The 12,928-nt window shown below is 34.2% G+C and overlaps 1 pseudogene; it reads right to left on the bottom strand.

Moving 5' to 3' along the window:
* The window catches only part of LOC149217793 (eukaryotic translation initiation factor 3 subunit A-like), a 109,279-nt pseudogene that overhangs the window by 33,457 nt on the left and 62,894 nt on the right, over positions 1-12,928 (bottom strand).

Below are 12,928 nucleotides of genomic sequence, written 5' to 3'. Positions count from 1 at the left end.
TGGAGGGATCCGTGCACATAGATGTGGATTCTACTAGTCCTTTATGCACACAGTTGCAAAGCCTACTCTTAATACTACCAACCACGACTCAGACTTACAGACTCAGAGTGAATATCACATTCAAAAACCCATAACACTTAAGATCAGAACTATCCAAAAACTGCCTCCTACAATTAGAGCCTCACTCTATTTATACATTCCCATGGTCTGTGGACCATGGGTAGGCCGACACATTCTAAATTAAATTACAATATTTTAGGGCAGACTAACCTAGACTCTTGCACTCCGCGCCTACATTATGAGGGGTCTTACATGATATTTACCCAAAATTTGGCTTTAAGCCCCACAAATCCGCTATTGGGGGATATGCTGCCTAACACCTATTACTGACCATTTCAGATAGAAGTGTTGAGCATGACAACTACTAAAAAAACATATTATTATTAGACATATTGGAAGAAAACTCCTTGAGCTAAGCATAAAATATAATACTTATATTGGAAAAACCTATACAAATGCAAACATATCAAACAATGACAGATGAACTTAAGTCCTTTCATTGAAATAACTTACCAATTCTCTGGTATCCATTTCAGAATAAAAACCTAAATCCCAAAAGAATGACTATTCTTGAACACATTTCCTTCCCATTCTCCAGTTCAAAATGGTGAGCCCCATGCTTGTGATCATAAGGCATAATAGAAATGGCATCCAACAATCCAAATGATGTCATCAGTGGAAAATCCTTCTATGCTAAGTATTTATTGTAGCTTTTATGTAGGATATATATATTTTACCATGCATGAGCATGATACAAATGACTTTCTAATATCCGAAATATCTTTTTAAAATTTGAATAGAAGATTGTAATCATTTGAGGTTTAGGATTATTCTTCAAAATCTTGACCATGCACATAAGGCATGAATATCTTCTATAGAGTGAAAAGCTTACCACATATCATATGCCATCTATCATAAGAAATAGCATAAGGCATCAAATATATTACAAATAAAAAATTTAGCTCACCAACCTATGAGAGCTCAAGATCAGTTGCAACCTTCAGTTTCTCAAATCTTGTATCAAGGTAAATGAAAGGCTCAATGTGCATTCATTTGTTAATCCAATTAGGATTCTAGTTAGCCATACTAGAATAAAGACCTTATTCAAAACACTTTTTAACAAGAAAATAAAAAAACACAATATTTTTCCTTTATGTAATCATTAGATGTTATATCCACTACACATGCTAGAAGGAGTGCAGCATGTGTCTCTGTCATTGAAACAAAATATATACTCTGTCGTTGAAACAAAATATATAGAACAAACTCTACCATACTTTGCATAGACAAACATTTAAAGCTCCTAAACAAGATAGCTCAGGAAGAATCAATGTCATTGTATCCACTGCTGGGATTGGGGTAGGCTATTTGGAGTTGTTAGTGAAAGAATTAAGTGGAATACATGTTAACAACCATTACTATAAAATTATACAAATTAAGCAATTGTTCCATCTATTCCAACACTATTTAATATGCACTCACTGCATATGATGCTTCCATATTTCAATTGCTACGATTGACTAAGTATTTCAAGTGTGGTCCTATAGGTTTCTGAAAGAAACTTAAAACATGGGGTAACAAATTCCCGATCAGACTTGTTGTTCCTTTTCTCTCTCATGAAATAACTAAGTATCGAGTCCTCTGGCACCTTCTCTACCTCTAAGTCCTCAACATCAAGAGAAATCTCAGATGCCTGTGCTTGAGCTTGAGCCCATTCAACCTTCTCATTAGAGAGATGGAGGAAATACTTGATAACCTCCTCCAAGGAACTGACATTCATTTGCAGGCATACAATGCGATATTGAATAATTCCAACCTTTTCAAAACTACCACGCATCATATCCACACAAAGTTCCACATATTTGAATATTACCTTTTCCAATGTCTTTTGACATGCTTATACACCATCTTTTTATAAGAAATAATGGAGATACATAGAACCAAATAGTTTGAGGTGAAGACGGTTTTGAATTATTAAAAAATGAAGCACATTATGATTATATGGTATAAAACTTTAGTATAAGCTATAAATATAAGTAGATATAATAAAACTTTTCCTAATATTGCACCACATTCTATCTAGTTATAATTGAAACCATGTAGCTTTCTAAAACAAAATATTATGTGTGCTTTGACTTCTCAGCAACATCAAGGAAGGACTTAATTTCATCAATAAATGCTTCAATGAGCTCTATACCTATTACTTACCATTTCAGATAGAAGTTTTGAGTGTGACAACTACCAAAAAAAATGTTATTATTAGACATATTGGAAGAAAACTCCTTGACCTAAGCATAAAATATAATACTTATATTGGAAAAACCTATACAAATGCAAACATCTCAAATAGTGACAAATGAACTTTAGCCCTTTCATTGAAATAACTTACCAATTCCTTGGTATCCATTTTAGAATCCAAACTAAATCCCAAAAGACTGGCCATTCTTGAGCTTCTTTCCTTCTCATTCTCCAGTTCAAAATGGTGAGCCCCATGCTTGTGATCATAAGGCATAATAGAAATGGAAGCCAACAATATAGATGATGCCATCAGCTACAAATCCTTCTATGTTGAGTATTTATTATATCTTTTCTAGAGGATATAGAGCTTGTACCATGCATAAGCATGATACAAATTACCTTCTAATATCCAAAATATATTTTTAAACTTTGAATAGCAAATTGCCATCATTTTAGGTTTAGGAGTCTTCTTCAGAATCTTGACCATACACATAAGGCCATGAATATCCTCTATAGAGTGAAAAGCTTCCTACATATCATATGCCATCCATCATAAGAAATAGTATAAGGCAAAAATATATTACAAATAAAAAAATTAGCTCACGAACCTTCGAGAGCTCAAGCTCAGTTGCAACCTTCAGTTGCCCAAGCCTTTTATCAAAGTAAAGCTAAAAAATCCAATAGAGATTCACGTCAGGCCTATCTCTTTGATCCCTGTACTTATTGAAATTCACAAGATGTTTTTGTATTATTTCACTAAGCTGACAAAACTTTGTTGTCCATTTATATTACAAACAAAACTGAAAGGCTCAATGTGTAGTCATCTATCAATCCAATTAGGATTATAGTTAGCCATACTTTTTTAACAAGCAACTAAGAAACAACACAATATTTTTCCTTTAGTAATCATTGAATGTTATATCCACTACACATGCTATAAGGAGTGCAGCATGTGTCTCTGTTATTGAAACAAAATATATGCTTTTTCATTGAAACAAAATATATAGAACAAACTCTGCCATACTTTCCATAGACAAACATTTAAAGCTCCTAAAACAAGATAGCTCAGGATCAATAAATGTCAGTGCACCCATTGTTGGGATTGGGGTAGACAATTTGGAGTTGTTCGTGAAAGAATTAAGTGGAATACATGTTAACAACCATTACTATAAAAGTATAAAAATTAAGAAATTGTTCCATCTATTCCAACACTAGATAATATGAACTCACTACATATGATGCTTCCAACTTTGAATTGTTACAATTCACTAAGTATTTCAAGTATGGTCCTATAGGTTTCCCAAAGAAACTTAAACCATGGGGTAACCAGTTCCCGATCAGACTTGTATTTCCTTCTCTCTCCACTGAAATAACTAAGCATCAAGTCCTCTCGTGTCTTCTCTACCTGTGAGTCCTCAATATCAAGAGAAATCTTAGATGCATGTGATTGAGCTTGGGCCCGTTCAACCTTCTCACTGGAGAGATGGAGGAAATACTTGATAACCTCATCCAAGGAACTGACATTCATTTGCAGGCATACAATGTCATATTGAATAATTCCATCCTTTTCAAACCGACCACTCGTCATCCACACAAAGTTCCACATGTATGAACATTATCTTTTCCAGTGTCCTTTGCCATGCTCTGTACCACTTTGATGCTATCAATTTTTGAAGTGCCTATAATGATGTATGCTTATAGCCAACATTTATCAAGACTCTGCATACAGCTTACAATAAAGCACATTAATCTTTTATATCATTATCGGAAGTGTTAGGCACATTATTTCTACTTTTGAAAACAAATTACCATGGTTTCATGTTTTCACATCTAGGCATTAAGCATGTGCCATTTATTTTTTATAACTATTATGAAACTACCTAACAGATTAAGACTCTATTACATGTTGTTAGATAACAAATATTGCTATGGAGGTAGCTCACCCTAGATTTATGTCCCAAAAAGGCATCCAATGCAAGAAAAAAAAGCCAAAACAACATGTAAAGAACAAAATGGGGCTTTGACAGAAGTTAATCTATCAATAGGCTGGTCATTTTTTAAATGATTTTTATCCACAAGACCAACGATTATAGGGGATGAAAAGCACATCTCACTATAAAATTCATGTGCAAATGGAACAATGTGACAAATCAATAGCTCTAAAGTGTTGTAAGAAGCACCCACTCAATTCCAATGACAAAGAAGATATCCTAGCTTTGCACTGCAATAGGTAAAAGGTATATAATTTTATATACTACATTACTAATAGTCCTACTCCTATATTCACAACTATAAGTAATAAAGTTTGGTTAATATACATTAGGACATATTATTTGAGATTATTAATTAACTCTCGCGGGATAAGTTTCCTGTACATAAATAACATATTACATAGCTGGAAAAAAAATTAAGACGAGATGAAGTGTTGATCCAATACAGTATATAGTGCACAACTTACAATTACACACTCATCCCTTCATTTTAAAACAACATGGTCATGGAATTGGAAATCTCCTTTGAGGAGATTCAGATAAGACCGCTTGATCTCTGTCCAAAGCTTAGACACCATGTATAACAGTCTACTTATCAATTATAGACCCCACTTGATGTAGGTTATCACCACATCACTCCACTAGGATGCCCCTTCAAATACAATAGATCGACCAATCACCTATGACCAATGTCCTTTAGAAAATATCATCAAGAAAAGAATCGACAAAGATCTTCAATGACGACACAAACCATTAATGGATTGTCCCTCATATAATCAATGGCAAACTTGGAAAATAAATATCACCATGGAAAAGCTAATGACCCCAAGAGACTCCTTTGTGATCAAATTCAAAATTCAAATATGTTAGCAACTCCACCAACCAAAATGAATGCACTTACATAGCAATAAATATCCTAGGAAATCCCTCGATCAACTAATCCCAAACTAGAGAGGAACATGAAGATCCACAGGAGAAAATGTTTAGATGAAATACCACGTAAAATAACCAGCTAGGTCATATTAGATAGACCACAAAGAATACCAACATGTAGTAGCTAATATCCTTGGAAATCCCTCGACCAACCAATCCCAAACCGAAGAAGGAGCAGGAAGATCCATAGGAGAAAAGGTTCAGAAGAAAGACCAGATAAACAACCAACTAATGTGTCTTAGGTACCAAATGGCATAGAAAGGAAACTTTAACATGAGAAGAAATGGTAGTAATAATATTAAGGCATTCAGTGAAGGCAGCCATAGAGCATTGTGAATTGGTGAAATCCCGAGGCCAGTTACTTAAAATTACTTCCAAGAAATATCAAGAAGTGGAGGACACTAGCATACTTCTTGACACAGTTAGGGAAAGAAGTCAAAAATTGGTAAAAACGATCCAGATGATAAATGCAAATAAGGTCAATCATCAATGAGAAGAGGGCTATGAGCAGGAATTTGTCCAACTAGTAGAGAGGGCTCCCATCCATGGGACAAATCCCTAAAGGTCATGACAAAGAATGGAGGGGGTAGTGAAGCATAGGCCATGAGGAATTCAATTTAGTTAGCCAATTATGTAATTGATTTTTGAATGTGCATCATGAGGAGAACAATAAGTGAATAGTAGAAAAGTCAAAAAATAGGTGTTTAGACTATGTATGTTCAATTCTGTTGTCAATTTCTACCATCTGGTAGAATGAAACTTGTTTCAACTCATGCATATCTACCACAGATCATTGGTAATATTAGGAGACGAAAACCATGTATATTTGCAGTCCCACATCAGACACTCATATTTCCAAGTCCTTTGTGTAATGTTCCATCAAGACATGTGACTTAGCTCCATGGGAATCAGAGCATGGATCTGGAGAGTGTGCCAGATTTTAGGCCACATCCTCGCAACACTCACACCAACTAATTGACCCAACCACTAAGGATCTTGTCATAAAGGACTAATTTATATTACTATTAAAAAAATTCTATACAAATAAACTCAGTCCTTTATAAAGATATTTAAAAGGTGAGTTTGCATTCTTAAGCTAATGGTTAGTCTCTAGGAGTTTTGATCATTGACAACAGTGTAGTCACAATACTTTTGAAGCTTTGATCCATATAAAAAATAGAATCATACAACAATAGTAAATGCACATGTGCACAACAGTAGAAAAATCAAGGATCAAATAAAATAGGATATCAATTTCAGCAGGCTTCCCTTTTCATCTATGTAAGAAATATATATCCTGAGAAACACAAGAAGCATATTTGTATTCCTGAGTTTTGAACTTGAAAATGGATTTCTTTCAAACTTCAAGCACAAACAACAAACTCATTTTAAGAGAAATGTCATAACACCAACTTAAAAGTACAAAAATCAGTGAGGAACAAGATTATTTAATGAATAATTGCCTCATAGAGATATATAATTTCTTAACAGTAAAGCAACTTTGCATATTTCATATTTGAGTAACCAAGAAAAAGCCCACTAGAATTCCATCAACTTCTATTACTATATTCTACCAAACCATACATGTGGATCCATCTCTATAGGTTGGGCATCTACAAAATTCTAAACGAAACCAACAACAAAACCCTAACCAGCAAAGTCAAAGCTAGTCAAATAGGTTAGGTTTGACCTCTAATAAATCCCAATCAATGCTCAACCTCCAGCGGCAAGAAAAGAAAATCCAAAACAGTTCAAAAATCCATTCAAAATTTAGTCAACGCTAATCCAAAATAGTTTGAAAATCCATTCAAAATTTAGTCAATGCTAGTCAAACCTATGGTCATCTCTTTGATAGTCAACATTGGTCAAACCTATGGTCAGCTCTTTGAAAGTCAACATTGGTCAACATAGGGTCAAAGTGTGGTCAAAGTAGCTATTCAGAATTCTATCCTGCCAAGGTGACACAGCCTAACCCAATCCGCAAACAAGAGGAATCAACACTTGGTCAACGTTGTCCAAAAATACACCTTGCAGCTTTGATTAAACTCAATCAACACAACCCTAATTAGAAAATAGATTTCCTCCTTCGCACGTGTGAGAGAGATGTTGCTCCTTTATGCGTACCCAATCAAGTGAAGAGAGAGGGATGTGAGGATGATATGGGGAAATGATGCCACAAGGTCTCCTCCTTTTATATGCAACGTTGAGGTTAAGTTTGGGGTCAAAATCACTATTTTTCTTATTGGCCGATCTTAACAAATTGTCAAGAATAAAAATAAATTGATATCTCCATGAATGCATGTCGGAATCAGATGATATTTAGATAAATCCTACACCTCTTGAAGAGAGGAATCGAAGAAAAATATCAGTTTCCATAAATAAGGTGACCCATATGGAGTTTGGCCCTAGTTACCAATTTTAACAAGACAATTAGGCTGAGTTCTTGAAGGCTAACGCGCTACTAGATTGATGGTATTTGGGTGTTGTTTTAGGGACCATTTGCTACAGGGGTTTATATGTGCTAGGCCACAGTCCATAGCACCACAGCTAGGGCTACATAGGGAAGTCAAGGGTTGGCATATGCCCTAAGGCAGCATCATATCAAGGGAGGAGCTTCTCAAGGGTGTGCCACAACTATCCAATGGACTATTTGGAGACTGTCAAGGGAGTTTACGGCTACAAAAAGTGCCCTAAATAGAACAACAATTAATAAAAAAATTTAAACTTTATTATGAGCAGTGTTTTGGGCTAATTGAGCTTACTATTGGAGGCCGAAGTTGATTAGGTTTGACCAAGCTGCTTAGAGGAATAATTCTACCCTATTTTACCAGCATCGACTCTTCTAGTTAGGGCTTATCTATTATTTTCATAAATTATCATAATTGTAATTTGTATTATCTCTCTCTCCACTGAACTATTGAAGAGAATAAGAAGAATTGATCAAGGGTTTTCCCACATTCGGGTTTGTCCCTGGCTGGCGCCACATATTGCGTCCTCTTGTCTTGGCTTATCTTCTACTATTTATGTTTGTGTTCTATCTGCATTTTAATATCATGCTAATGTGATTGCTAAACTGGATATTGATATTGGGTGAATAAAGAAATTGAAGTAAATTTCTCTTAATCATAGAACATACCAAAAACTAACGCAACTAATATCCTCAATCCTAGCTGCTACCTACATCAATCATAAGATTTATGTTTGATATTAAATCACAATAAAAATAATGAGTTTCCTAAAAGTAGTTCACTTCAAAAATAAAAAGACTCACGTTTGCCTTACTATTTAATCTGAAATAGGAAATAGGGGTTGGGGAAAGTTTCTAGTAACATAATTTCCAACATAAATAATTTTGCTCCATTTAATTGCTATATTTTAACTAATTCCTAGCATAAGATCCTTTTTAAGGAAATGGTTCTCCACACATATATATTTACATCCATAGTCAATAAGTTTATGATTATAATTATAAGCTTCCATCTAGATGACCTTGAAAAAAACTATCAAAACATAAACTAGTTTCCTTTGTGAATTGCAATACTTGTGAATTGATAACAAAATATATGTTGAGAGTAAGGAAAATAGGGTTAGTGATTACAATTTGATCATATGATCAATGCCTTCATTGCCAAGAACTAAAAGGTTCTACTCAGTTCCATCTAGAGCATTCCTCTTCAGTGGAGCACTCCACATCCAAAGGCCCTTTGTACATGGTTAATGTGTATGCAACCTGAAAGCCACTTCTCCTTCGAAGAAGTTGTCAAAGGTATGAACATAAATAACATTGTGATATTTTAACATGATAGATTAGAATGAGATAAAATGTTTAATTCAATCTAAAGAGGAACCTTTGTTTATTGCAAGTATTCAAAGCCAGGAAAGTTTCCTTGGAAACTTTTACAGAGGCTTATCACTTCCTAAACAACAAAATAATATTTAAATCTACTATTGAATCATCTGATTGAAAAAAGACATGGAAAATTAATAACAAAATATTATAGTTGATGATATCAAATTAATCAAGACTGCCTACAAAGAAATTTTCATTACGACCCACAAACATGAAAGTTTCAGTTCTCATGATAAATAATAATGCAGAATAAAAGGACAAAATGCCATCTATTTACATCCCTCAGTTGTGCAATATCCCACCCCTCTAAACTTTATCTCCATATACTATTTCCATATTGAGGTGTTTAAACCCTCAGTAAAACTTTTAAACTACTGAAATGTCAATAACCAAGAACTAACTCCAACAAAACTTATATAACATGAAACAACCATACAAACTGGAAATGCATAGGTTAGTCATTCCCAGGTCAAGTTATGTGGAAACTTCACTCAACTAAAAGCTCAGAACAAAGAAAGACATGAGCTGATTTGGATCTATAGTCTCTAAATAAAATTCCAGCTAAACTGGATATGTTCACCACTTCCCACTAATATCTAAACCCTTGAACCAGCGAAGGTTTTGAATTTTGATGAAAAAATGAAACTATGGTTTGGTAGCTTTTGCTGTCATTCAAGTGGGGTAGGGAGGAGGAGATTTGAGTAAGAGGGTGAAATGTTGTTTCCACCCAGATTATTGAACTAGAGTTGCAAAAATATAGATTGAATACAAAATACTCAATATCATGTTTCATATAACAGCTAGAGCCCAATCATCCCATGCTATACAGAGGATGAAGAATAGCTCAAGACATCCAAATGGCATGGTACGCATTTAAGAAAAAAATTGATAGGACAGCCAAATAAAAACCTTGAAATTAGTCGCACAAATGTAGCAGACTTTGTTTCCCACAAACCTTCTCATAAATGGATGTTGAAACTATAAAACATGAAATTCATGGCTTAGGCCAACATATAAGGGAGTTACTAGATAAACCCATCACGAATTTCTCAAATATACTAGCAAATAACAAGGACCCCAAGGTGAATATTCAAACAACATGGAAAAAGGGCAAAACGAATTTGCACTGACAATCAGTAATATAACTGCAATACACAAAAATAAAGATAAGTTTTTTGACAATCGAATATGTACTCACCTGAGTTCTAGCTCTCGCACAAAACTCAGCAGGGGATGTTACATCGAATTCAAAAAACAAAATTATCAGCTTGGGGAATTATCGAAATGTTCAGAGTTTGAATCGGCTACATGAAAGTCACAATAGAACTCATACCTCACTACAACAAATCCCTATGATTAGCATCCCTTTTTACTTCTTTTTTTGCATCTAGAGCCCATTTTTGGTGCTATTTGTGTCTGTTTATCAAATATGGTGCAAAACTTGACACAAAATTTGCATCAAGTTTTGCACCAAATCTTACACCAAGTTTAGCACCAGGTATTGCAATAGGTTTTGCATCGGTTTTTGCACCAAATATTATGCCAAGTTTTCTGTCATCCTTTACACCAAGTTTTTTTCCAGGTTTTGCATCAACTTTGGCACCTAATTTTGTTTGACATACTTTTGCATCCACTTTTGCATCCACTTTTTGTACTTACACTTGCATCAACTTTTGCATCCTTTTTTAAATCAGTTTTTATATCCGTTTTTGCATCCCCTTTGCGCCAAGTTTTACATCGAGGTTTGTGTCTAGCTTTGCATATAATTTTTCATCTACTTTTTTTGCATCCACTTTTCCATCTTGTTTTGCATCCATAGTTACATCCTCTTTTTCATTTATTATTGTGCCCACTGTTGCATCTAATATTTTTGTGCCACAATTGGCACCTAGTTTGGAACCTCCTTTTGCAACCAATTCTAATTATAATTTTTCATCCACATTTGCATCCTCATTTTCATCTAGGTTTTCATCAACTTTTACATCTATTTTTGCATCCCTTTTTGTATCCACTTTTCGATCAGGATTTTCATCGGGTTTTGTGTCTCGTTCTACATCTACTTTTGCATTGACTTCTATTTCATCCACTTTTGCATATAATTTTTCATCCACTGTTGCACTGATTTTAAAGTCCAATTTTTGCATCTCTTTTTACATCTTCATTTGCATCATAATTTGATTCTTTTTTTCATCTATCATTACATCCACTTTTGTTGTGCCACAATTTGCACCATGTTTTGCACTTACTGTTGTACCCACGTTTTCTTCCAATTTTGCATCCATGTTCACATCCTCTTTTGCATCAATTATTACATCTGTTTTTGCATCCAATTTTGTGTCGGGTTTATGAATTGGGTTTTTCATCTCGTTTTGTATCTACTTTTGCATCTATTTCCATTGTATCCATTTTTTGCATCCAATTTTGTTTCTCCTGTTGCATCAATGTTTGCTTCCTTTTACAACACTTTTCGCATCTTATTTTTCATATTTTTATGTTTGTTGTTACATCCACTTTTGTTGCACCATATCTTGCACCTAACTTTGTAACCACATTTGCTTCCACTTTTGCATCCACATTTGCACCCTCTTTTGTGTTCAAGTTTGCATCAAATATTGTGTATATTTTTGCATCCCCTATTGCATCCACTTTTGTTGCATCTATTTTTGCATCTAATTTTGTGTCCACTATTGCACCCATGTTTGTGTCCATGTTTACATCCCTTTTTTCATCTTATTTTGCATCCATGTTTGTCTCTTTTTTTCATCTAAGTTTGTGTCCTTTTCTGCATCCATTGTTTCATCCACATTTGTTTCACCACAAATTGTTCCAAGTTTTATGCCAACCATTAGACCCATGTTTGCATCCAAGTTTACATTTACAATTGAATTTTCTTTTGCATCCACTTTTCATCCAATTTTACTTCTATTGTTGCCCCCATTTCTATGTTCGCTTTTGCATCCCTTTTCCAACACTCATCATATTTTTTGCATTGATGATATTCCTTATGGCATTGACAATTATGAACAAATGATGACAATGTCAAATCTTGATAGTGATGAAAATGAAGATGATGGCAATGACATTAATTGTGATTATGATGATAAAGACAATAGGGGTTACAATGAAAATGATAATGATGGCAATGATTATGATGATGACGATGCTAATGACCTTGGAAAATCTTCCCAATTTTTAAATGTTGTCATTGTCATAATCATAAGCATTATCTTTGGTGTCATCATCCTTGTCATCATCATCATTTTCATCATTTTCATCTATGTCATCATCAAAAACAATAATGGCATGAATGATGATAGAAATTACATTAATGATGATGATGGGGATGATAAAAATGAAAATGATGATGATAACGGTGGTGATGATCATCATCATCAATAATCTCTCAAAAATAGAGTTGTTATTTCTATTACATATATGAATGTGTCAAACAACCCTTTTTTAGCACTGATCACATTTTTTGGGTTGATGATATTTCTTACAACACCTATAATTATGAACAATTGCACACAATGGCCATAATGATGGTGATGATGATGACGATGATGGAGTTGATGATGATGGCATGAATGGTGATTATGATGATAATGTAATGATGGTAATAACAATGACAATGATGATGGTGATGATGATGAAAATGATTATGAGAATGAGAATGACCTTACAGTCTTATGGATTCGTGAAAAATTACTAGTTTCAATGTTGGAAATAATACTGAGAGGGGGGGGGGGGGTAAATCAGTATTATCATATTAATAAAACTTTTTCACTTCCATAATCAGATTCATATATGCTACTTCCACAACTTCTTATGATTAAGTTAATCGATCTTCAATGAA

Source organism: Pinus tabuliformis, chromosome 1_1 (assembly GCF_031772625.1).
Source record: "Pinus tabuliformis cultivar Carrire ecotype Pingquan chromosome 1_1, CPIR1, whole genome shotgun sequence".
NCBI lineage: Eukaryota > Viridiplantae > Streptophyta > Pinopsida > Pinales > Pinaceae > Pinus > Pinus tabuliformis.
The sequence above is the reverse complement of the archived record's forward strand: the minus strand, read 5'-3'. Positions and strand labels throughout refer to the sequence as shown.